The 25,587-nt window shown below is 44.2% G+C and overlaps 1 protein-coding gene across 9 annotated transcripts in view; it reads right to left on the bottom strand.

Moving 5' to 3' along the window:
- CNTN1 (contactin 1) overlaps nucleotides 1-25,587 on the bottom strand; it is a 384,862-nt gene that overhangs the window by 239,307 nt on the left and 119,968 nt on the right. For 5 of the 9 annotated variants that reach the window (XM_051850934.3, XM_051850936.3, XM_089304028.1 and 2 more), the window contains one exon: nucleotides 5,812-5,919. The exons of 3 other annotated variants lie outside the window; for them this stretch is intronic. The gene's annotated coding sequence lies outside the window, so the exon portion shown is untranslated. Of the gene's footprint in view, nucleotides 1-5,811; nucleotides 5,920-5,998; nucleotides 6,298-25,587 lie in introns of those variants that run through there. One more of the 9 variants, XM_008259400.5, reaches the window with a different exon arrangement.

Below are 25,587 nucleotides of genomic sequence, written 5' to 3'. Positions count from 1 at the left end.
TTCTTGTAACTGACTCTCACAGCCAATTTTCCTCTTGAACTTCATTAACAAAAGCTGCAGGAAGAACTTACGATCACACCATATCAGCACAGAAAGGGAAAATAAGAGCATAAAGATCAAGGATGCATTCAATCTCTGAACTCTTCTCCACCTTCCAGTCCGTTGGTGCTCAACGTCTTTCAGTGATGGTGATTTAAAATACTGGAATGCACCACTGAATGCTACAGCTACTGTCTTTAAGTATGCATTCCTGAGAGCGCTATTTACTGTGGGGCCTGCTTTCTCTAAGATGCATTGATTTATTTTAAAGGCAGAGTGGCAGAGTGAGAAGGAGAGATAAAGGAAGAGACAGACAAATAGCATTCGTCAGTTGGGTCACTCTCCTTACAGCCGTAACAGCCAAGGCAAACCTAGCAGCCAGGAGCTCTGCCCACATCTCCTACGTGGGTAGCAGGGATCCACACACTTGTGGCGTCAGCTCCTGCCTCCCATGTGCAATGAGGATGCTGGGTCAGAAGCTCATGTAGCCAGGACTCAAGCATTCTGATACAAGTTGTGGCAACTTAACCCACCTAGCTACAATGCCCCTACCCACACCTGCTATTGAACAGATTCTTTGTAGTCTTGTAGTTAACTGTAAGTGCTTCATTGTTCCAAAGTTTTACATTCAGTAGATGACAAAAAAGTATTCTTGGACACCATTTTGTGAAGGCAGTACGATTCAATTTAGCAGGCTAAATGTAGGAGAAATATTTTTTAATTATGATGTACAATACAGTTGCCTACTGGATATCTGAGACATTAAGTAAACAACACTTGCAGTGGGCATTTACAGTTTGAGTAAGTATCCAAAATAAAGACAAGACTGGTTTTCCACCTTACAGATTTAGTTGCTTGGCAATGTAGAAGCTGGTTTTCCCATAGCAGATATTATACACTCCGAAGTACAGCACTCTCAGGAAAATATGTAAAACGTGAGATCTATGTGTATACGTGTATGTATGTATGTATGTATATGTTTATGTTTGTGTGTAAATATGTATGTACCTTGTCAAAAGAGTGAAAGCTTGTCATAGTCTACTCATATTTCTGGAGGACACACCCTCTCTGCATCTCGGCACTCAGAATTAACTTTTTTTTAAAGATTTATTTATTGAGTTGAAATGCAGAGTTAGAGAGAGAGAGAGAATAAAAAAAGAGAGAGAGGGAGAGAGAGCAAGGTCCTCCATTCATTGGTTCACTCCCCAGATGGCTGCAACAGCCAGAGCTGAGCTGATCCCAAGCTAGGAGCTAGGAGCCAGGAGCCAAGATCCAGGAGCCAGGAGCTTCTTCTGGGTCTCCCACGTGGGTGCAGGGGCCCAAGTGCTTGGGCCAACTTCTACTGCTCTCCCAGGCCATGGCAGAGAGCTGGATGGGAAGTAGAGCAGCTGGGACGTGGACCAGCATCCATGTGGGATCCGGGCACTGCAGGTGGTGGCTTTACCTGCTACACCACAGTGCTGGCCGCCATAATCAACTGTTAAACTCGAAATAAAATAACAGTTTAATAAAGAGTAATGAGTAAAAAAAACCTTAACTGATTTATTTAAGGAACTGGATATATGTATTTTTCTTTCTGCTAATTTGTACCAGTATTAAGAAGGTGTTTTTCATGTTTGAATTGATACAGATTGGTAAGGACAACAGGGCTGCAGATGGCTGCTGTTGAAGACAGCGTGCCACACTCACAGATCACAAGAGAAAGGGGCTCAGCACACCTACAAGGGACCCACAAAGAAGTGTTAGGGTAGCAGGGGCACAGGGACGAGGAGGACGTGTAGCTACCACAGGAAGGAGTGGCAAGGCAGGTAAGTGCAGGAGACTCGCCATGTGAATGATCAGCAGGCCTAGAGACACAGAAGCTGTCTCTGTTCTGCTGGTGCCTGTTCCAAACCTTAACCCGCCACTAAGTAAAGATCCAGCAAGTAGTAACCAGGAAAACAGGATTTCTTCCTGGAAACCACTAGACTTAGTGAAATAAGGCAGTCCCAGGAAGGCAGCTATCCTAAGTTTTTACTGATCTGGGGTAACTAATAGAATACTAAAACGTAATGTATTGGAGAGAAATGGACATTCTGAGAATCAGTGATTGTTTAAAACCCTTGCCTCTTCTGTTGAGGAACAATTTTTTTTTTAATACTATTTGTTAAACTCTTTAGTGTAGGGTTAACCTTATGTGTATTAAGTAAACTGAAAACAGATTTTTGTAAAAATTAAGAATAGGAACAGGAGAGGGAAGAGGAAGAAGGGTTAGAATGTGGGCTAGAGGGAGGGTAGGGTGAGAAGTAACACAATGTTCCTAAATCTGTATATATGAAATACATGACATCTGTATAAATTCAATAAATATTTTTTTTTTTTTTTTTTTTGGCAGGCAGAGTGGACAGTGAGAGAGAGAGAGACAGAGAGAGAAAGGTCTTCCTTTGCCGTTGGATCACCCTCCAATGGCCGCCGCTGCAGCCGGCGCACCGCGCTGATCCGATGGCAGGAGCCAGGTGCTTCTCCTGGTCTCCCATGGGGTGCAGGGCCCAAGCACTTGGGCCATCCTCCACTGCACTCCCTGGCCACAGCAGAGGGCTGGCCTGGAAGAGGGGCAACCGGGACAGAATCCGGCGCCCCGACCGGGACTAGAACCCGGTGTGCCGGCACCGCAGGTGGAGGATTAGCCTAGTGAGCTGCGGTGCCGGCTTCTTCAGATGCTTTTAAGCTTCATAATCCTCCGTAAGTCAATCATAACTTTCCCACAATCTGTTAAGTATAATACATATAACATATATGCACATATAAATACACATTAATTTATTATAAGCACTAATCCCATTTAGCTATATCATAATTTACTCCCTAGAGGGATGTTTACAGCTGCCACTTGAAAATATTCTGGTCAACTGATTTCTTACTTTACTAGAAGATAATTTAGAACTCATTTATTTATTTATTTATTTGACAGGCAGAGTGGACAGGGAGAGAGACAGAGAGAAAGGTCTTCCTTTGCCGTTGGTTCACCCTCCAATGGCCGCCGTGCTGCGGCCAGCGCACCGCGCTGATCCCATGGCTGGAGCCAGGTGCTTCTCCTGGTCTCCCATGGGGTGCAGGGCCCAAGCACTTGGGCCATCCTCCACTGCACTCCCTGGCCACAGCAGAGAGCTGGCCTGGAAGAGGGGCAACCGGGACAGAATCCGGCGCCCCGACCGGGACTAGAACCCGGTGTGCCGGCACCGCTAGGTGGAGGATTAGCCTAGTGAGCCGCAGCGCCAGCCCAGAACTCATTTTTAAGGTAGATTATAAAGCCTTATATTAATATTGGAAAAGCACAATATTTCAGAATTCTTACATACTGATTTTAATAGGCATATATAATATATATCAACTATAAATTCAGGACATTTTTCTTTCAGAAATCTTCTATGTGATGTTGCATTGCTGGGTTGTCCTTTCAGGTCCTTTCCCTGCTTCTTCTTGGAAGCATCGTCCGTCTCCTCGCTTCCCGTGAGACCACTATGGAGCTCATTCTGGTCTTCCACCTCATTTACAACCAGGTTGGTATTCAAAACCTGCCGTGGGTTTTTTTGCATTTCTGTCAATTACTAGCTTATAGCAATTAACAATTACTATTTTGAGAAGTGGTAAGTGGGCATATTCCAGACTGCCCCCCTACAATCTAGGAATGATTCTTTATCTGACTATCAAATATTTGAAAGCAGACTGATTAATGGCTTGGGTTGAAACTGGGGAGAAGACAGGAGAGGTTAGATGTAGACATGTGCAGACCTCATGGAGGTCTCACCCAACATCATGGGTGGACGCTCTCAGGTGCAGACCTCATGGGGGTTGGATGCACACAGGTACAGTCTTCATGGAGGTTAGATGTACACAGGTGCATTATGGAGGTTAGATTCTCACAGGTGCAGACCTCATGGAGGTTAGATGTACACAGGTGCAGACCCCATGGAGGTTGGATGCTCTCAGGTGCAGTCGTCTTCATGGAGGTTGGATGCACACAGGTGCAGACCCCATGGATGCTGGATGTTCACAGGTGCAGTCTTCATGGAGGTTGGATGCTCACAGGTGTGGACTTCGTGGAGGGTTAGATGCACACAAGTGCGGAGCTTCTGGGGTCCCTTCATTCCCATAATTTCCCCCATGCAGTCCATTAATGCCATTGCTATGAGCTTTTCTCCCCGCCTGAGGCTTTTATTGTCCTTCCCGCACCTCAGCCACATCCAACAAGCAGCAGCACCCGTGTACTCATTACTCAGAATCCAGTGTGCACTCTTTCACACTCACTGTTGAGTTTCCGTCCCCCTGGGTTCTCCCTTCCCTTAGATTCTGGTTACCAGCTGGGGTTAATGGCCCCTCTGCCAGGAGGCACTGGAGCAGAGTGACTCAGCAACAGGAGATGCCTGCCCCCCCACCCTTCGCTCTCTCAGGAAAGTCTCCAGTGGGCGTTGCCTGGTATTCCTGCACTGGGTAGTGCAAAGACTGAAACACACTCTTCCAGGCTACCAGCCCACAGCCAGCACACCCCGGTGATGGAGTGACACTCTCAAATGTGCTGAAATGCAGTGGGGAACGCTTGCCAAGCAGTGCCCATGCTCTTGTCAGCACTGCTCTCATAGTGCTTTCCTTTGCAAAATGAAATTAAACAAATCTTGTAAAGCATAGTTGGCCTTATCTATTATCCATCTTAGTCATTTATCACATTTTAGAATTTATTATCAATAAGCATACTTAAAGAAGTAAATACAAATATATTGTACATATTTTATCAATTACTTATTACAATAATTGGATGTGTAGGTAGTCACCAAGAATGTAAATTTACTATCAAAAGCATCCTTGAAAAATTTTAATCTAGAGTCTCTTACCGAATATTTGTTAATGCTATCTTCTCACGCTAAAGAGATGTTCAGGAATTCAGATCATGCTGAACATTATTTGCATACTTATTAATTATTTCCTAAGCATTTAAGCAAGCAGCTTAATTCACAAAGACTTCTGGCAAATAGAATAGTAAAGCCCTGTTATTTTCAGTTCTGCAGAGTTTTTGCAAATTTTATTGACTTCTTATGTAGTGGGTTCTATCGTTGCATAACCTTATTTTTTTTAAAAGATGAAAAAATAAACATAACATTTTTGGAGTAAATTTCATACTCCACCATCTGTCCATTCCTTTAAATGAGGGAAAAGAACAAAACTCGTATAGGTAGAATCCAAATTATCTCCTTTCTGACAAGGTCTTTTCTCAAGGACAAGGGAGTCCGAATTGTTTTAATTCCATCTGCTGAATTTGCATGCAACACGGATTTCTGGAACACCTCTGCGCTCGCCTCTATTTCTGGGTGGAGAATCGAGCATTCTTGGTTTCACCCACCATCTTTTGGTAGAATTCGGAAACGCCGGCATTCAGGAAACGATCCGAGCCAAAGCAATGCCACAGCCCTGCCGAAACTTGCCCACAAGGAGGTAATTTTCACTTACTGAGCTCACTCCACGCCGCCCTCCCCAGTTGCTGTCCTCCGTCCACTGAAGACACACTAGGCTGAGCTCTGCGGCTTTCCTGAAAAGCCTTAGCATGAAACCTAAAATACCCTACCCTCCAACACGTCAAACAGGTACAACAAAGTCACCACTCAATTAACATGACAACTGGGAGCCCAGCCGGGCTGGCCAGAGGAGGTGAGTCAGCTCTGGGATTCCGCACCGCCCTTAGCTGCGCTCAGCACATTCTGGTTTAGGATTACCTAACCTGCACAAAAACCTTGGACTTACCTCCCGTGCTGGATTAGCTGTCGTTCTGGTCGTTCCGGGTAAGATCTCTATTGCAAAGCGGCCATTAGAGTAAGTGCAGAGACAGCTATCCCCGGATACGCCTCTCTCCTGCAGCAGAAAGCAAGTTAAAAAGACTTCAAGCTGTGACCTCAGAAGCAGGCACAGCCGCTCCCATCCTTCAGCCAACCTTCTGGGGAGAGCAGGTTAGATGACTGCAAAGCTGGCTCTCGACAGAGCAACACTTTCAAATAAAGCATTCTGTGCCCGGAGCGGGAAGATCTGCATCCTCCAAATCCCGCTGGCCCGAGTCAATGCTGCTTCTATGCCTGCAAATATTAAGCATTTCACTGCAGTCACTTCACGCTAGAAACTGTCTGAGGCAACTTCACAAACCCTGTCATTCTGTTTGGAGACTAAAGAAGGAGGACCGCATGCATAATTCATGCATTAGAATCTTCAATGCACTTCCTGTAGCCGCTGTTCTATCCAGTAATGGGCTATTGATCATCTCATCGCTAAGATCATTGGAGCTCCGCGATTGGTTTATTTCCACAAATAAAATCACAACCTAAATCAGAGGCAGCTTCCTCCCACCCCGCAGCGTGCACTCGGCTAAGACACTGGCACAGCCAGAGGAGGTGCCATTTACATACTGCAGAAGGTTTGAACTGGACTCTCATCGGCAGAAACACTACAGCATTTTTCTTTCTTAATTCAAAAGACATGCTTTCTGTAGGTTTAGGCTGAATACTGCACGTTAAACACGACGTCCATCAAGTTGTGGTTTTTTTCTTACCATTTCTGGTGTTCGAGAAATGGCTATATGATTTTTTTCTTTTCAGTGAGAGACTGATACACACCCACAGAATTAGGAGATTTTTACCTGGACTCATCTGAACAACCTAGCAGAGAACACTGTAAAACAATTCATTTTCCACCTCAGTAACGAGGAAGGGGTCTCCTTTTTGCAAATCATTATAGTGGGGATGTGTGTCCATCAACAGTGACTGCTTTGGTCTATGCATGTCCTTACTACGGGTGTGTCAGTGGTTCTCAAAGCTCCTCCTTTCAGACTTTAAGCTTCCAACCAACACCACTGATTTTACTGCATGAAAAAGCAGGCTTTCAAACAAAAAATGTGCACTTAATGATGCTAATATTCATCAGGGGAAAACTCAGAAAAGATTTTAAAATTTCCTGACACTATTTGCAAAAATATTATAGTGGGAGATGCATGTAAATCAACATATGGAAATCTGGAAAAGAAAGTCTATTTCACAATGTGCCTTGAATATAAAACTAATTAAGGCTCATTTTTCTACCCAAAAGCACTGAAGGATTTGTTATTAAGGTCAATGAGATGCATAAAGTCTTATCATTCCAAAGCCTTTTTGTACACACACACACACACACACACACACAGGATTGCTGTTTCCATGTCATCAAACCTTACCACCTGTAACCCACAGGGAAACTGTCAGGTTTGTGGCCTGGAGTTGGAGCACAGAACAGATGTTACAACATGACTAGCAATCATACTGGGGAGGGATTCACCTTTGGGAATGCAGAATCATGGTGACTGTTCAGTCAATGAACGGACAGCTGATATGAACCTGTGATGGTGGTGTGGGTCCTCATGGAGTTCAGAGATGCCTCTCTCCCAAGTGCAAGCAAAGTCTAAGCCCTGCTAGCTACAGAAAAGACAGCTGTACCTGATCATTACGGATTATGCTAGAATATTCTAGATGGTGATTTGAGGAATGAATCTTCTAATCATACTATTATTTATGACATATTTATGTTGCCTTGCCTTGAGTAGCTTCCAATTTTGTTTTACTTATATATAGTCACTAATATTGCCATTAACCTAATATACTTCAAGTAAGCTTCATAGAAGACATTATTGTATAATATTTATATCTCACTGAATAATATTCTTTGATCTCTAAATCCAAGATTGAAAGGCACTGGAAATTTCAAAAATTATGGAAGATTATCAATTTAATCAACCAGAGGGGCAATTTCCCAACAGAGCATCTCATTTAAAAATAAAAGAGGTTCAAAATGTTGGGATTTATCAGGTAGCAGGATATGGAGTACAATTTAGAAAACATGAATTACTGATTATAACATATAATAAGGAGATATGTAAAGATCAGAAACTTAAACTTCCTGTAACGATATCACTCAACAACGCACAACCAAGCGGCAGCAAAGAGCCTGAACTTTGCCCACCTCCCTACAGTGACCAGGAGGGAAGCCAGTATCTTCTCTTGCATATAAATATCTGTAATCTGAGTCTAAAATGAAGATGGTGACTTTGCACTTGCTTGAAAGCTCAAGAATCAATTATTAGCAGATGGGGAAACACATACACACACACACATCTGTGCACACGCACACACACATACACACACGCACACACATCTATGAACATGCACACACACTACCGATTTAGAATAGACCAGGATTAGGAATAGCAAAACAGAAAAAGAAACAGCAAGAGAAACACGATGGAGATAGTAAGTCCCAAAGGAATCCGAGGCAGGACAGTCAGCAAGCCGTGAATGGAGATGACGGCACTTGCAGATAAAACAAAGCCCACAGCTGTAATAAAGAAGTAATTTCCATTTTCCAGAAGTCTGGCTCTGCCTGAGGAAAACATTCACCCGATCTTTTCAAATGGATGGAAAACAGGGCTGGCTGCATTAGACAAATCTGATCTCTTCACAGATCAAGAAGCTCTCCAACATTTTGAGTTTATAATGCGTATAAACACGGACTGCACTCCGTAATGCAAATAGAGTCAATAAAAGGAATCAAATTTGGGAATAAAACAAAGCCCAAACATGTCTAATTAATGTTTAATTTGTAAAATCTGTGACATCTATTAAGATACACATATCTTAGTTCTTCAATCAACTGATTTAACTTGATCACCACAAAGCCCTTATCAATTAAGTAGCTCTATTTCCATCTTAGCCAATCAAAAGCCATGCTCAGAGAAAGAAGACCAAGCGGGTGAGCTGAAGTCCCTTCCGGGGTTTCTCAGGTTTCTCAGTTCCTCCCCAGGGTCTCTTCCACCACAGCTGCCGACCACACCCAGAGCCAGTCCTAACAGACATTTGCTCTCCATTTCTTTGCTTTTTCATGTCCAGGAAGACCCACAAGTGGCCAGTTTTCTATAAAAATAAACTTTGACTCGTCATGACTAATTTTAAAAAAAATAAGACCGAATTAGAATGTGGAAAAGAATGAACACTTGTTGTTTCATTCCAAACTTATATGGTATTCTACATAATACAACTGAACAGAGCTAATTTATACAGACACACGGAAGCTGGAGTGACAGGCCTGGGGAAGATGTCAACCCCAAACCCAGCGGTCTGCAGTCTCTGCTCGGGACAGGAAAGTTGTGTCTGACGAGACAGCGGTGTACGGAGGCCCACAGGCACACACAGCTTTACCTATCACACCGGGTGTGCGACACACATTGTGTTCCTGCTTCTGTTTGCTATCTACACATCTGAACTACTAGCAAGTGAGGAGAAGAAACAGAATCGCAGGCAGGCACTGCGGCACAGCAGTTTAGCTGTCACTCCGGATCCTAGCAGAGTATCTTGCTAAACTCCCGGTTACCTTCCACTTCTAACCCAGCTTTCTGTTTAACGCATTTAAAAGGTGGTGGATGATGGCCAAAGCACTAGGCCTCCTGCCCCCTACATGGGAGCCCCAGAGTTCCTGGCCCGTGGCTTCTCCCTGGCCTACCCCTGCCTGTTGTGGGTATCTGGGAAGTGAACCAGTGGATAAAAGATTCTTTGTCTGTCTCCCCATCTGTGCCTTTCAAATAAATTTTTAAAAAATCTTTAAGAAAAGAAATAATATAAGGAAGCAAGATAAGAAGGTTTTATAGTTGGAAACTTCCCCTACTTCAGTTTCTATTATCCTTTCCAAAAGGGTAACCAGAATTAAAATCAATCCTGGGGCGGTGCTGTGGCACAGTGGGCTAAGCCTCCACCTGCAGTGCCAGTATCCCATATGAATGCCGGTTCATGTCCCGGCTGCTACTCTTCCAATACAGCTCTCTGATAACGGCCTGGGAAAGCAGTGGAAGATGACCCAAGTCCTTGGGCCCCTACAACCACGTGGGAAACCTGGAGGAAGCTTCTGGCTCCTGGCTTCAGATCAGCCCAGCTCTGACCTTTGCAGCCATTTGGGGAGTAAACCAGCAAATGAAGACATCTCTGTATCTCAGTCTGTTGTTCTCGCTCTCAAATAAATAAATAAATATTTTAAAAAAACTATTCTGAACTATTTTTTAAAAAACTATTCTATTTTTAAAAACTATTCAACTCTATTTAAAACATCTCTCTGGTCAGCAGGAAGGAAAAGCCATTAAATAAAGAAGAAAAATAGGGGCTGATGTTGTGACATTGTGGGTAAAGCCACTGCCTGCAATGCTGGCATCCCAGATGGGCACTGGTTCCAGTCCCAGCTTCTCCACTTCTGATCCAGCTCTCTGCTATGGCCTAGAAAATCAGCAGAAGATGATCCAAGTCTTGGGACCCCTGTACCCGTGTGGGAGACCCAGATGAAGCTCCTGGCTTCGGATCAGCCCAGCTCCAGCCATTGCTGCCACTTGGGAGAGTGAACCAGGTGGAAGACACCTCTAGCTCGCTCACTCTCTCTATATATATATATAACTCTGCCTTTAAAAAAAAAAAAAAAGAAGAAGAAGAAGAAATAAATAGTGGTGGGGCCAGTGCTGTGGCATATGGAGTCAAGCCCCTGCCTGTTGCACGGGCGTCCTGTATGGGCACTGGTTTGAGTCCCAGCTGCCCTGCTTCCAATCCAGCTCCCTGCTAATGCACCTGGGAAAGCAGTGGGGGACAGCCCAAGTCCTTGGACCACTGAACCCATGTGGGAGACCAGATGAAGCCCCTGACTCCTGGCTTCAGCCTGGCTCAGCCCTAGTTGTTGTGGCCATTTGGAGAGTGAACCAGCAGGTGGAGGATATTCTCTCTCTCTCTCTCTCTCTTACTCTGCCTTTCACATAAATACATCATAAAATAAAAATAAATAATGGTAATGAATGGGTAGCAAACACATCCATGTAACATTAAAGGATTCCTTCCCCATTAAAATACCTGATATTTCCTCTCATATTTCAATTAGCTTTCAGATAACAGTATTCCCAAGTAATTCCCCAGGTTTCATGAGAATGACCTAATTGCAATTGAATCACCATAGAAAACGAGGTTACCAAGAACACTACTAACAATTACAGGTATAATTGAAAATTATAATTTCAAGTCTGAGATTTATTAAAGTATTACAAATGATTACAGTAATCCCTGTTTAATCATATTTACGTGTGGTTACTGTACAAGAGGCAGTCTTTCTTTGTAAGCTCTCCTTGAAGAAAGGCGTATTTAACTCTGACTCAAGAGATGTGAGCGACCGGCTCTTCCCCTTGAGAGTCACCCAACAGCTTTGGGAATACGCCAGCCTGTCTCTCCAGACACCCGTTAGGAAAGAGCTTTTAAAATTACATCCTACTTATCATCTCCAGTAACAAGTTCCAATATTTGCAATACAGCCTAAATGTATGTTCAGTCGCAAGGCAGTTTAGACCTGTCTCATTATTCCTCAACAGTCGATGTCTGCACGCATCTTGGTTCTTTTAGTCTTTCTGAGGATTTGAAAAGTATTGTGGGGAGCAACCCGGACTAGACTAAGTTACTGGAATTAAGACTTATTCTATGCATCTGCTTTCCCACAATATGGCGCTGAGAAGGGAAACAGCTTCTACACAACTGCCTCCAGTTCAACTAATAAACAGCAGGACTTGCTACTGATTGGAGGAGAGCAGCGTACTCGGCGTGTGGGCAGCCGAGTTGGGATTGGCGGAGGAGGACTATAAAGGAGGAGAGAGACGGCATGCACCAGGAACATCTAAGGGGAACATCTAGCTGAAGGAACACCCGTGCAGCCCCCAAGAAAGCCGGCCGGCGGTGTGCCGCTCCCCTGCGGAAGTGGGGAATGTGGCCAGGGGGAACTGCCCTTCCACGGAGGTGGAAGGGATAGTAGCCAACCCGGGAAGAACCAGCAGCAAACCCGGGGAGGGCCGAGCAGACGAAAGAACAGCGCAGGGTCCTGTGTCGTTCCTCCACGAAGAGGGGGAGCGACATAATGGTGCCGTGACTCGGATATGAAGCCTAGGCAGGGCTTGGTGTCGTTCCTCCACGAAGAGGGGGAGCGACATAATGGTGCCGTGACTAGGATATGAAGCCTAGGCAGGGTTTTGTGTCGTTCCTCCACGAAGACGGGGAGCGACATAATGGTGCCGTGACTCGGATAGGAAACCTAGGACGGATAGGAAACCTAGGAGGGAAGAAGTGGAAAATACCGGAGAGAGAGACTAGCGAAGAGCCTAGGGGAAAGCCGGACGAGAAAGGTGCCGGAAGAAGCTATTGAAAGCCTAGGCATAGACTTGGATATGGACTGTGGGAAAGAAGTTAGGATTTGAAAGCGAAAGTGAAAGCTTTCATAGACTCGGATGCGGACTATGGCGGGGAAGCTAGGAGACTGAAAGCGAAAGTGAAACCTGGAAGAGGCTTGGACTCGGATACGGACTGTGGGGAGAAGCCAGGAGAAATGAGAGGAATATTGTTGGAAGAAAACTTAAGGAAACATACCGGGTAGAGAAAAATGTTAGGGAGGATGAAGCCGCGAGTGCAGGCCAAGGCGGAGACATAAGCCACCTTGGAATTCTTCAAGTCACCCCGGGGAGCAAGAGGCGAAGATCTGGAACCAGAAGCAGAGACGTGGGCCGCCAGGTTGGAATTCGCCAGGTTAGTCCGGGGAACTTGGACTGAATGCCGGTGGTGGCGGAAACATTCGCGGAAGCCGCCGCGTGCAGAGAGAGCACGGGGCGTGAATAAATAGGGAACGCGGGGCTGGCGCAAGGCCGTGGTGCGGGCGCGCAGTGCGTGGAGACCGCGGAGCGTGCGCACAGAGCCGGGAACCCGCCGGCGGGGCAAGGCACCGGGAAGCCGCGCAGAGCCGTGAAGCTGCTGCGGGGCGAGGTGCCGAGAAGCTGCTGCGGGGCGAGGTGCCGAGAAGCCGCAGGGATAAGAGAAACAGAAGTTTAGAAGTAAAAGGAGAGAAATAGGAATGCTGGAAGATAGAAGTAAAATGGGAGAAATAGGAATGCCCGGAGATAGAGAAATAGAGAAATAGAGAGGCCTCCCTACAACACTGCAATGTGAGAGCTTGGATTCGGTCTGCCTGATTAGGGAAGTGGTGAGCACCTGCGGGCGGCTAGCAGCTTATGCGCCGCAGGTCACCGAAGACAGGCACATTATCAACACCAATAAGTCACCCCACAACATGGCAATGAGAGAGCTTGGATTCGGTCTGCCTGATTAGGGCGATAAGCACCAGCGGGCAGCTCGACCAGAGTATGAGCTGCAGGTCACCGAAGATAGGCACGAATCAACACCAATAAGCCTCCCCACAATATGGCAATGAGAAGGCTTGGATTCGGTTTGCCTGATAGGGCTTGTAAGCACCTGCAGGCAGTTCTAGCAGAGCAGAGCATGCGCTGCAGGGCACCGAACACAGGCACGCATCAGCGCCTAAAAACCTCCTCACAACATGGCGAAGAGAGGACCCGGATTCGGTTTGCCTGATTGATAGGACTTGTAAGAACCTGTGGGCAACTCTAGCAAGCAGAGCAGAGTGTGTGCCGCGGGGCACTGAAGACAGGCGCGTATCAACGCCAAAAAATAAAAAGAAAGGGGGATCTGTGGGGAGCAACCCGGACTAGACTAAGTTACTGGAATTAAGACTTATTCTATGCATCTGCTTTCCCACAATATGGCGCTGAGAAGGGAAACAGCTTCTACACAGCTGCCTCCAGTTCAACTAATAAACAGCAGGACTTGCTACTGATTGGAGGAGAGCAGCGTACTCGGCGTGTGGGCAGCCGAGTTGGGATTGGCGGAGGAGGACTATAAAGGAGGAGAGAGACAACATGCACCAGGAACATCTAAGGGGAACATCTAGCTGAAGGAACACCCGTGCAGCCCCCAAGAAAGCCGGCCGGTGGTGTGCTGCTCCCCTGCGAAAGTGGGGAATGCGGCCAGGGGGAACTGCCCTTCCACGGAGGTGGAAGGGATAGTAGCCAACCCGGGAAGAACCAGCAGCAAACCCGGGGAGGGCCGAGCAGACGAAAGAACAGCGCAGGGTCCTGTGTCGTTCCTCCACGAAGAGGGGGAGCGACAAGTATGACTCCACCTACAGGTAATTCTTTTAAGATGGTTCACTGTGGAGTGACTTCAGCAAGACAGCAGAGAAGGATAAAGCAGCTTTCTCTCTCCTACAAACAAGAGCAACGGGACATAAACAAAAACAGCTCTGGGAGTGCTCGAGGTCCAACTAAGAATGGGCAGCTACAGAGGGCAGGGAAACGTGGAGGAAGACAGTACAGAAAGGAGGCTGGAGACAGCATTCCAGAGGAGTCTAGGGCTGGCCAGCAGAGTGGCAGAGATAGATGTAAACCTGGTTCCCAGTGCCTGCTCTGCAGAGGACACTGACAGCTTTAACCGCTGACGCAACCAACAGCCATCACTGCCAGGTGTCCCTGACACACACAACCAGAGAAACAGATGGTGCTGTGCTCCCTCCTTCAGAAGTAGCCACAGTTGGGTGGCCATAGCCCCAACCACACAGCGCCAGGATGCTGGCATCATGACCACCCCACCTCGCTCTGCACCCTGAACCCTGGCTGCACAGGTCCCCAGGAATGCCCAAGCATCAGATGCTAGAACCACCAGCACTGTGTCCCAGGCACTGAAGCTGCAACTGCTCTGTGCATAACTGTGTTCTGGGCTTTCTCTCCATGATCATCCAGACATCAGGGCAAACGGGCAGTGAGCAAGCCAGAACTGGGATCCTTGGAGCCACTGCTTGTGCTTGTGTGCTATGCTCTAGATCCCAGCCCTAGGGTGCCACAGGCAATGAAGACACCACCAGAGCTGGTCTGCACCTCCACAGTGCTAAAGCAAAAATAGCTGCGCACTCACCTGCACTCCACACCCCAGCTCTGTGACTGTTCTATGAGCAAATACACTTGGCACAACATGAACTGCATGGCACTGGGAGTACCTGCATCCTGAACATCACAGTTATCAACACTCTGCACCCCAGAGACACAGACCCACCACACATCCCATGCTCCAGGACCTAGCTCTGTGGATACAAAATAGATATCGAGCACCAATCAGGCCACGACTATTGTGGAAGGAGACTAGGAGAACCTCAGCCTTCTTCATCAATAATCTCAAATGCCCTCACTGCTGTGGCAGACAGACTTGGCCACTGGAGACCACCACAATTTTCACCAGTGTTCATTATGTCTGGCAGAAATGGATGGTGACTACACCGCCACAACCATTATAAGAGCTGGAATCACCCACACAGCTAACACCTCACACCCACCCACAGGTGAATGCATTTCCTTAGATGAGGAAACTGCTGTATCACATGGGCAAACATCAACACAAAGCAACAGGAAACAACCAAGGAAACATTACCACCAAAGGAACACAACAATTTCCCGATAAACTATCACAAAGATATGGAAATCTACACATTACCTGAAATATAATTCAAAATAATTATTTCAAGAATGTTTAGAAAAATACACAATAAACACAGTCAGCCACTTAATGAGCTCAGGAAAGAAACACAAACAAGAAGTTTAACAGAGAGGTAGAAATAAGACGCTGTGGCTGAAAAATACCATGATTGAAATGAAAATGCCATGGACAGCATGGTTAGCAGGTATAATCAAGCAGAAGAAAGAACATGCAAGCTTACAGACAGGAAATGTGAACGTGTCTAGTCACTAGAATTAAAGAAAGGGAAGTAAGAAAGACTTTCAGACTGAAGTGATATCATCAACTTCACATGAAACGAGTTGTAGAAGGAAAACGAAAAGAGAAAGGGCAGAAATCTCATTTAAAGAATAACTAGAAACTTGCCTAACCTGGGAAAAGACAGGAACCACTATAATTAGAAGTTCAGTTCTACAAATAAAGCTCAATCCAAAGAAGACACCACAAAGACAAATTACAATCCAACTGTTAACCACAAAAGCAGAAAATGGGAATAGTAATCTTGCTCAAATGTCTCTTGGGTCCACGTGGTCTTTAGTGTTAAGTCTGCTGTGTTTACTGATGTTCCGTCTGAACGCTCCATTCCTTGTTGAAGACAGAACATCGAAGTCTCCAACTACTATTGCATTTCTATTCTTCCCGACAGTTCTAGTAAGATTTATGTATTTAGATGCTAAATGTTGCACATACATCTTTGTGATGAACCAACCACTTTATCAATATATGATGACCTCCTTTCTCTACTGTGACAGTTTCTGTATTACAGTCTATTTTATCAAATGTCACTATGGCTACCAAGGCTCTGTTTTGATTTTAATTCACATGGGATGTATTTTTCGGTGCTTTCACTTTCAGTCTACATTTCTCTTGCAGGCAGCACACAGCTGTATCTTAGGAAAAAAAGACTGATTTAGCCACTCTTGATAATTTAGCCAATTTATATACAAGGTAATCACTGATAGGTAAGAGCTTAATACCTCCACTGGTTCAAACCACTGTTTGATCATTTTATGAGATTGTATATTTTCTTTTTTTTTTTTGTATCTACAATAGGTTTTTGCACTGTGGTTACCATAATGTTCATATACATAGCATCTTATAGAAGACAGCTTCAAAAAGTTCATGGAAAACTGGAATTAAATGCTAAATATATTTTGGTACATTTTTTTTTAATTTTAAAGCTTTTTTTTAATGTATACAATTTTCACAGATACAATTTTAGGAATATATTGCCCCCCCCATACCTACTCTCCCACCTCCACTCCCATCTCACCTTCTACTCCCTCTCCCATCCCATTCCTCATTAGCCTTCATTTTTAATTAACTTTATATACAGAAGACCAACTCTTTACTAAGATTTCAAGTTTGTATCCCCCACACACAAAATGTAAAAAGTACTGTTTGAGAACAAGTTTTGCAGTTAATTCTCATTGTACAACTCATCAAGGACAGAGGTCCTGCATGGGGAGCAAGTGCACAGTGACTCCTATTATTAATTTAACAATCGACACTCTTATTTATGACGTCAGTGATCACCCAAGGCTCTTGCCATGAGCTGCAAGGCTATGAAAGTTTGTGACCACAAACTCCATCAGTATTTAGACAGGGCCATAAGCAAAGGGGAAGTTCTCTCCTATCTTTAGAGAAAAGTACATCCTTTTTTGATGGCCCCTTCTTTCCACTGGGGTCTCACTCACAGAGATCCTCCATGTAGGACATTTTTTGCCCCAGTGTCTTGGCTTTCCATGCCTGAATTGCTCTCATGGTTTTTTCAGCCACATCCAAGTGCTGTAAGGGCTGATTCTGATGTCAGAGTGTTGCTTAAAAATTTTGTCATTCTATGAATCTGCTGTGTGGACTGCTTCCCATATTGGACATTCTGTCCTTTTTAGTTCTATTATTATTACCAGGCACTTGATGCTATTTATATGCTCTCTTTAATACTTAATCCTATCTATATGTTCACTTTAACACTTAATATGATCACTTTAACTAATAATTAAGATGGTATTTTACAGCTTTACAGTTACATTACAAACTTCCTTCTCTCTTATTCCCCCTCTTATTTTTTACTGAGATTTATTTTCAATTAACTTTATATATTCATGAATAACTATGTTAAGTAAAGAGTTCAACATATAAAATAAAGAAGAGAAGAGAAAAAAATAACAAAAAATAAAAATAAAAAACCGTACCTCGACAGTGAAGATGAGGGCTCTTCAAGTCACTGTTTCTAATAATTAAAAAAAAAAAATCTATATATGGTGTTTTAAACAATATGCACTGTCCATGAACTTTTGAAGAATGCTTACATGCACTGATTTCAAAACATTTTTGAAGTAAAATAAACAGCTTTTAATTCCATCTTCCACAAACTACTTGAAGTACCTTCATACAGATTCAGTGCAACTCATATAGAAATTCCATTTTGTGGCATTTTCCCACAAATTTGAAAATAGCCAATCCCAAAATCCTTATGGAATGAGAAACATTTAAAAGTTTTTATTGAAGTATAATGCATTTCAAATTGCCTGTGGACTCCAGTGGTACCCAGTCTGGGAATGAGATACATTCGTTTCACCTCAACTGTTTTACATGGAAATTTAAAACGAATCTGTAAAGCTGTAAAATTTTCCAAACATAAGGATACTTCAAAAATTAGCTTGTACAGACTTTTAATATTCACGTGCTTTCTATTTTTTAACATAGGTTCAAGACCTAAAATGTAACATTTTCAGGTAATATGAGAATTTCGTGGAGGTCTTTTTGATACACTTACTTTGGAATACATTTTATTTCCTGCCAAAGCTAGATCTCATAGTGGGATATCAGTGTACCAGTCAGTTCTTTTGTGCATCTTTGCTTTTGTGAGGTTATTGCATAAGGCATCCAACTCTGCTTTGTCATGAGGAGTTTTATCTTGAAACCAGTGACTGAAATTTCCTTGAAAAGATTTCATCGCAGGCATCTGTTGACGAGATTAATGAGTCACAGCAATACAATGAAAACACCACTACTACTTTGGTTTTGGGAAGTGGGTATAAGGATCTTTCCGAGCAGAGTTCATTTACTGAAATCTATTCAAATTTGAATTAAAAGAAGATAGTTGATTTAAAGGAGGGAAATAATGGTTTGAATTTATGAGGCTAGTTTATGATCTAGACTGTCTTTTTGAGATAAAATTCTCAAGATTCAAAATTCTTGGCTTGGCCGGTGCCACGGCTCACTAGGCTAATCCTCCGCCTTGCGGCGACGGCACACCGGGTTCTAGTCCTGGTCGTGGCACCGGATTCTGTCCCGGTTGCCCCTCTTCCAGGCCAGCTCTCTGCTGTGGCCAGGGAGTGCAGTGGAGGATGGCCCAAGTGCTTGGGCCCTGCACCCCATGGGAGACCAGGATAAGTACCTGGCTCTTGCCATCGGATCAGCGCAGTGTGCCAGCCACAGTGCGCCAGCCGCGGCGGCCATTGGAGGGTGAACCAACGGCAAAAGGAAGACCTTTCTCTCTGTCTCTCTCACTGTCCACTCTGCCTGTCAAAAAAAAAAAAATTTTTGGCTTGAGAGACCATTATATGGCCCAGTAATGGTTATGTCTGAAAATAATCCAAATCCAAGGCACAAATAAAAACAACTTTATGGAATCAAGGCCAAAGAAACACTGTCATATGTCTTTCACAAATACACACAGAAGAGAGCTGCAAATCAAAACTTAATCTGGTGTCATCCTTGTCCACAAAGGTTTAGTTCAAACCAGTGGTCTATAGGAGGCAGCCTATAGTACAGGTAACAGCCTTTTCAATCTTTTGGAAATTTTGAAAGACAATTCTTAAACACAGTTATTGATAATAATCATTTTATTTATTTATTTTTTAAAGATTTATCTATTTATTTTAAAGTCAGAGTTACACAGAGAGATAAAGAGAGGCAGAGAGAGACAGAGAGAGGTCTTCCATCCGATGGTTCATTCTCCAGTTGGTCGCAATGGCCAGAGCTGTGCCGATCCAAAGCCAGGAGCCAGGAGCTTCCTCCAGGTCTCCCACACGGGGGCAGGGGCCCAAGGACTTGGGCCATCTTTTATTGCTTTCTCAGGCCATAGCAGAGAGCTGGATGGGAAGTGGAGCAGCCAGGACTAGAATCAGAGCCCATATGGGATGCCGGCGCTTCAGGGCCAGGGCGTTAACCTGCTGTGGCACAGCGCTGGCCCCATATAATAATCATTTTACAAACTTACAATTATCAAGTAATAGTTTAAAACAATAAATACTGCAGCATCACAACCTTTTCTCCAAGCACTGGCCTCACACTAGAGAAATCTGAAGCCTCTGTCCCTTTGGTGATAACCCAAGTAAGAGCAAAACTAAAAGCACAGATCTACTTTCCTGCACTAACAACCCGAGAGAAGGTGCGTGCTTGCTTTCAAGTATAAATATAGCTTAGTTCAACCTCTACTCTTCTTCTACACAAAATGTTTAGCAAACATTATAGACACATGCACACGAACACACACACACACACGAGAGAGAGAGAGAGAGAGAGAGAGAGAGAGAGCGCACGTGTGAGCGTAAACTCATTTTCAAGAACAAAGCAACCAACTAAACCAGACTCAGAGATGGCTCAGACATTTGAATCATCAGATAGGGGATTTAAAGATACAGTGATTAGGGAATGGGCATTTAGGCCAGTGGTTAAGACACCAGCATCCCACACGGGAGTGCCTTGGTTGGATTCGCAGTTCTGGTGTCGGACTCCAGCTTCCCTCAGTGCAGATCCTGTGAGGCAGGGGATGGCTCTGATGAGTGGGTCCCTGCCCTCCGTCTGGAGACCTGGATTCCACTCCCAGCTCCCAGCACTGGGGCCAGCCTCGTCCCAGCAACTGCAGGCCTTGGGAGAATGCATCAGTGCATGGGGTATTTTTTTCTTTCTTCCTCTCTCTATTTAACTCTTTCCCCATCTCCCAAATAAATAAAACTTAAAATAATAAACTGACAGCAATCAAAATACTAAAGGATACAGTGCAGAGAGTAGAAAACATGCATGATCATCATGCAGGATTTGAGCTGGGAGACTGAAACTTCACGTAAAAGGCAAATGGCAATGGTAGAATAAACCAAGGTGACAATAAAAATTGAGAATTCTTTTAATTCTTTTAATGCACCAGTATACTTGACACAATGGAGGGAAAATTCAGTGAAATTGTTGAGAGTGTACTACAAATTATTCAAAATGAAGCAGAACAGGAAAAGTAGGAGGAGGAAAACAGAAGGTGGCTTCCAAGTATTCTGGAACATCCACTGGTAAATGGCAATTATGTCCCGTTTAAAGGAAAGCAGGAGAATGGGAGAGTGATATCTGAAATGATAGTGACTGAAAATGATCAAAACAGAACTTAAAAAATCAAACACTCAGAGACTCAGAGAACATCCAACAGTATAAATACCAAAAACAAACAGGTTAAATACATTTCCCAACCAACAAAAGGTGAAGCAATTCATTTCCAAAACCTAAATTACAAGAAATATTAAAATAATGTCTCCTGGCAGAGAGAAATGTGATACTAGTGATAAATTGGGTCTACACAAAGAGAGCTCTACAACTGGTAAAACAAAACAAAACAAAACAAAACAAAACATGGCCCATTGTGCTCCAGTTGCCATGAGACCTCCAACCCTCATACCATGGCAATCTGCCTTTCCTACCCTGAAATCTTACTCTTCTGATGCTTAAGTCTTATCCTCCTCTCTACTCATTAGCAGGTCTCCATCCTGTAATTAATGAGAGGATGCGCCTCTAGTCCCACAGATAACACAAGGTCAGACCACCACCTCCTCTGATATCAGCGGAGTAGCTACATGATTCTACATTTTAATTCCAAAGATAAAGTCTGTTAAGATGTCCTCAAACCAATTCTGAAAAATAGCAACAGAAGCTGAAATAAAATTCTATGGAGTAATTGAAGAAAATGGCTAGCAAGGTTTCTTACGATGGTGGATGGTGTGTAATGTGTTTATGTATACAGAGATCACCAACTTTTGTACTGAAATTTATTAGCATTCATAAATACAAATTTATATAAATTGCCCACTTCAAACTAATTACTGTTCATTCCCGGGGAATACAAGGGGGTTTCAAGCCACATGACCTAATCTCTTCCTTGCCTGATCTGATGTCTGTTCTAAACAATTTTGAGAATGAAGTCTAGATGTAAAAATGACTTAGAATTCTTTGAGTTAGAAGAGGAAGTTGGGGCAAGTATTGCGACATAGTGGTATCCATGATACCAACATCCCACATGATTGCTGGTTTGAGTTCAGCTGCTCCGCTTCTGATCTGGCTCCTGCTAATGCCCTGGGAAAGCAGGAGAAGATGGCCCAAGTACTTGGGCCTCTGCCACCTATATGGGAGACGCAGATGCAACTCTTGGCTATTGGGTTTGGCCTATCCAACCACTGGTCATCAGGGTCATTTGGGGAGTGAATCAGTGGATGGAAGATCTTTTCCTCAATTTTATAACTACGATTTTCAAAATAAATAGGCAATTAAAATAAAAAAAGAAATGTGAAAGTCACCTAACCAATCTCTAAAGCAACTGGCAACAGCAGTTAACATGTGGGGCCAGACAACTGGATTAACGAGTAGGGACATTAGACCACACCTCCATGACCTCCACCTGACAGACACTTGGTAGGCAACTGCAGGGAAAGAAATCTTGAGGGCAGACATAAACACTGGTCTTAACAAACCTTAATTACACGTACTAGATAGATGGCATAGATAGATGAGAACTGTATTTCCAAAGTATTTTGCTTCTCTTGGAATCACATTCCAACTTCCCATTACACATTCTACACCAAGAAGATCTACAACAGGATGCAATGCCCAACTTTTTATTACTTTCACAAAAACACCCCAGAGGAGTTTCTTAGGAAGGAAAAGGTTGACTTTAGCTCACACCCTGGAAGCCCACATGTGAGCAGGGGACAGGCCCATCAGTCTGCGTCTGCTGGAATATGGCCAGAATGGAGGAACAATCCCAAGCTGTGGCAGGGATTGTTCAACTTTGGTTGAAATAACCAACCCTCTCTCGAGAGTCACCTTTGTAAGGGCAGCCCCCGTGACCTACACGTCTCCACCAGGCCCACCTCTCAGAGGCCAGGATTAGATCAAGTCTCCACCCTTAACATAAGGACTCAAACTTGAAACATACCCATGAGTTTTGGGGAGCCAAGTCCTGTTCCAGCCATAAAACAAACAACCTAGAGCACCAATGACCAGTTATGGTTTAATATCCTAACTGACCATTACACACCCTAAGATACGAAGATCTTAAAATATGGAGTTAGCAAATTATCTAAAACAGAGGTCAAAAACATTGTATAAAAGATGTTAGCAAACATTTCAGCATTTGTGGGTCACCCTGTAGTACAATGGCTAAGCTCTGCTGCTCCACACCAAGGGAGTCACATACACACATGGAAATGGGTGTCTGCACTCCAACAGACCTATCTATAAACACGGGCAGGGCTGGGATTGGGCCCTCAGGTCATAGGCTGAAGATCTAGAATCTAGAGAAAAATAAAAACCTATCCTGAGTAGTGAAATGTCTGAAGGAAAATGGAAGAAAAGATGTCAGCATAGGCTGCCTGTTTCCATCTTTGGAGGCAAAAAACAACGAAACTGATGAAATACAAATTATTGCCAAAGTGTGTTGTAAACTTTTCATTCATTCATCTTCATTTATAAAAATAGTTATTTTATGTAAAATGACAAATTTAAAATAAAAATTAGGAGGGAATTACCATGGTCCCTTTGTTTCCTAGACTGTTCCAATCTCCTACTTCTCTGATTCAGTATTACCACCAAGAAAACAGCGGCCAACACGTGTTTCTTGAGATTAACTAATTGTTCTCTTTGGGAAACCCATTAACTATTGTAAAGGCTACTCTATGGATGGTATGCAAAAATGTAGATAATGGTCATGCACTGACACAACAGGGTGGTAGGGAAAAGAAACTCAGAGGTAGTCTGGGATAGTAAGAAACACCTCATTAACCTAAAAAATCTGGAAAGAGGAGAAAATCAGCAAAAATCTCCCGTTGTTTGGAATCACTAATTGGGCATAAAATGTAAAGAGCTCTGGTGTACATTCAGATCCCAAACCACGCTGAAGTGAACACCTTTATGCTGCTTTGGTTTTTTTGTTTGTTTGTTTGTTTTTGACAAGCAGAGTGGACAGTGAGAGAGACAGAGAGAAAGGTCTTCCTTTGCTGTTGGTTCACCCCACAATGACCGCTGCGGCCGGTGCACTGCGGCCAGCACAGCGCGCTGATCCAAAGGCAGGAGCCAGGTGCTTTTCCTGGTCTCCCATTGGGTGCAGGGCCCAAGGACTTGGGCCATCCTCCACTGCACTCCCTGGCCAGAGCAGAGAGCTGGCCTGGAAGAGGGGCAACCAGGACAGAACCCGGCGCCCCAATAAGGACTAGAACCCGGTGTGCCGGCGCCGCAGGCAGAGGATTCGCTATTGAGCCATGGCACCGGCCCCTGCTCTTTAATATATATGAAATTAAGAAGTAACTTAAACATGACCAACACAACATTGAAACCAAAATCCAAATCCCCTACAAATTACATAAATTCAGGTTACCAAGACTGGTAACCTCATAAACAAGGCATACACTATCATGGGGTATTAGTTACATTAATTACTTAATGTTCTTTTGAACACAAACCACAGCATAGAATTTAAAAAATTTTCAAAATATACAAAGAAGAAACTATGACTCATGGTTAAGAAAGTAACTATTCAGTAGAAACAGACCCAAGAAGACTGGCATATAGGATACTGAAGTCTGAAGCATGTCTAAGGCTATGAGGTAAGCACTTTAAGAGGTAAGCTCTGCCAGCGCCACAGCTCACTAGGCTAATCCTCTGCCTTGCAGCGCCAGCACACCAGGTTCTAGTCCCAGTCGGGGTGCCGGATTCTGTCCTGATTGCCCCTCTTCCAGGCCAGCTCTCTGCTGTGGCCCAGGAGTGCAGTGGAGGATGGCCCAAGTGCTTGGGCCCTGCACCTCATGGGAGACCAGGATAAGTACCTGGCTCCTGGCTTCGGATCAGCGCGGTGCGCCGGCTGTAGCAAGCCGCATTGGAGGGTGAACCAACGGCAAAGGAAGACCTTTCTCTGTCTCTCTCACTGTCCACTCTGCCTGTCAAAAAAAAAAAAAAAAAAAAAGAGGTAAGCTCTGACTGTAAGCGTAAAGAGGCAAGAACAGGCTGAAGACTTTTCTGAGGCAGGACTGGCAGGCATTACTTGGTTATGTGTCAGAAAGGAGACATCTGAGATAACGTGAAGGTAGCTACTTTCAGAAATCAGTGCAGAGCGTGTATAACATGACCAAGGGCAGCGCAGTGTCTATGTCTCCTTCTCCTTCTCAATCCCCATAGAGCTCTTCCCATCCCAATACCGGAGCACCTCTGAGTTTTGCGACACCATCCTCTCCTCATCATTGTCTCTATCAGTTCATCTGTTCATCTGTGAAGATCTCTGGTCACCAAGTCTCTTCCTCCTCTCACCTCCTCTTCTCAACTCCCCTCTCACCTCTGTCTTCCTCCCTCCTCTGCTTTCCATTTTGTGTTCTCTCCCTAGATGTTCTCATCCAGCAGAAATGTGTTGTCTGAACTCCAGGCATAACAACCCACTTACAAACTTGATGTCTATACTTGAGTATCTTGAGCAAACTCAGACAACTCACAACTCAACTTACTTTTCCTAACTTGAGTTTTCTTTAGTCTTCTCTACCCTGAGAAACAGCTGCACAATCCACTCATTTGCTCATGCCAGAAACTGAGCTATCATCTCCTATACTTGGAAGATCACAACTATGGAGATGAATTCAAGCTCTATCCCCAGAAGAGATGTCAACTAAATTCCAAACACATCACCGTGGTATTGACACTCCATTACCTCATTCCCAGGCAAGTGAACTCTCAGCATTTTTCCTTGGTCTTACCTTAGTCCTTCTCATCCTAGTGTATGGTACCTGCTCACACTTGAAGACTATGAGCACAGCCTGTTTTTGCTACCTGATTACGGATGTCATCT

The sequence above is a fragment of the Oryctolagus cuniculus genome, chromosome 9 (assembly GCF_051225735.1).
Source record: "Oryctolagus cuniculus isolate XC-2025 breed Fujian yellow rabbit chromosome 9, ASM5122573v1, whole genome shotgun sequence".
Taxonomy (NCBI): Eukaryota; Metazoa; Chordata; class Mammalia; order Lagomorpha; family Leporidae; genus Oryctolagus; species Oryctolagus cuniculus.
Note: the sequence above shows the minus strand (reverse complement) of the source record. Positions and strands in the feature narration are given on the sequence as shown.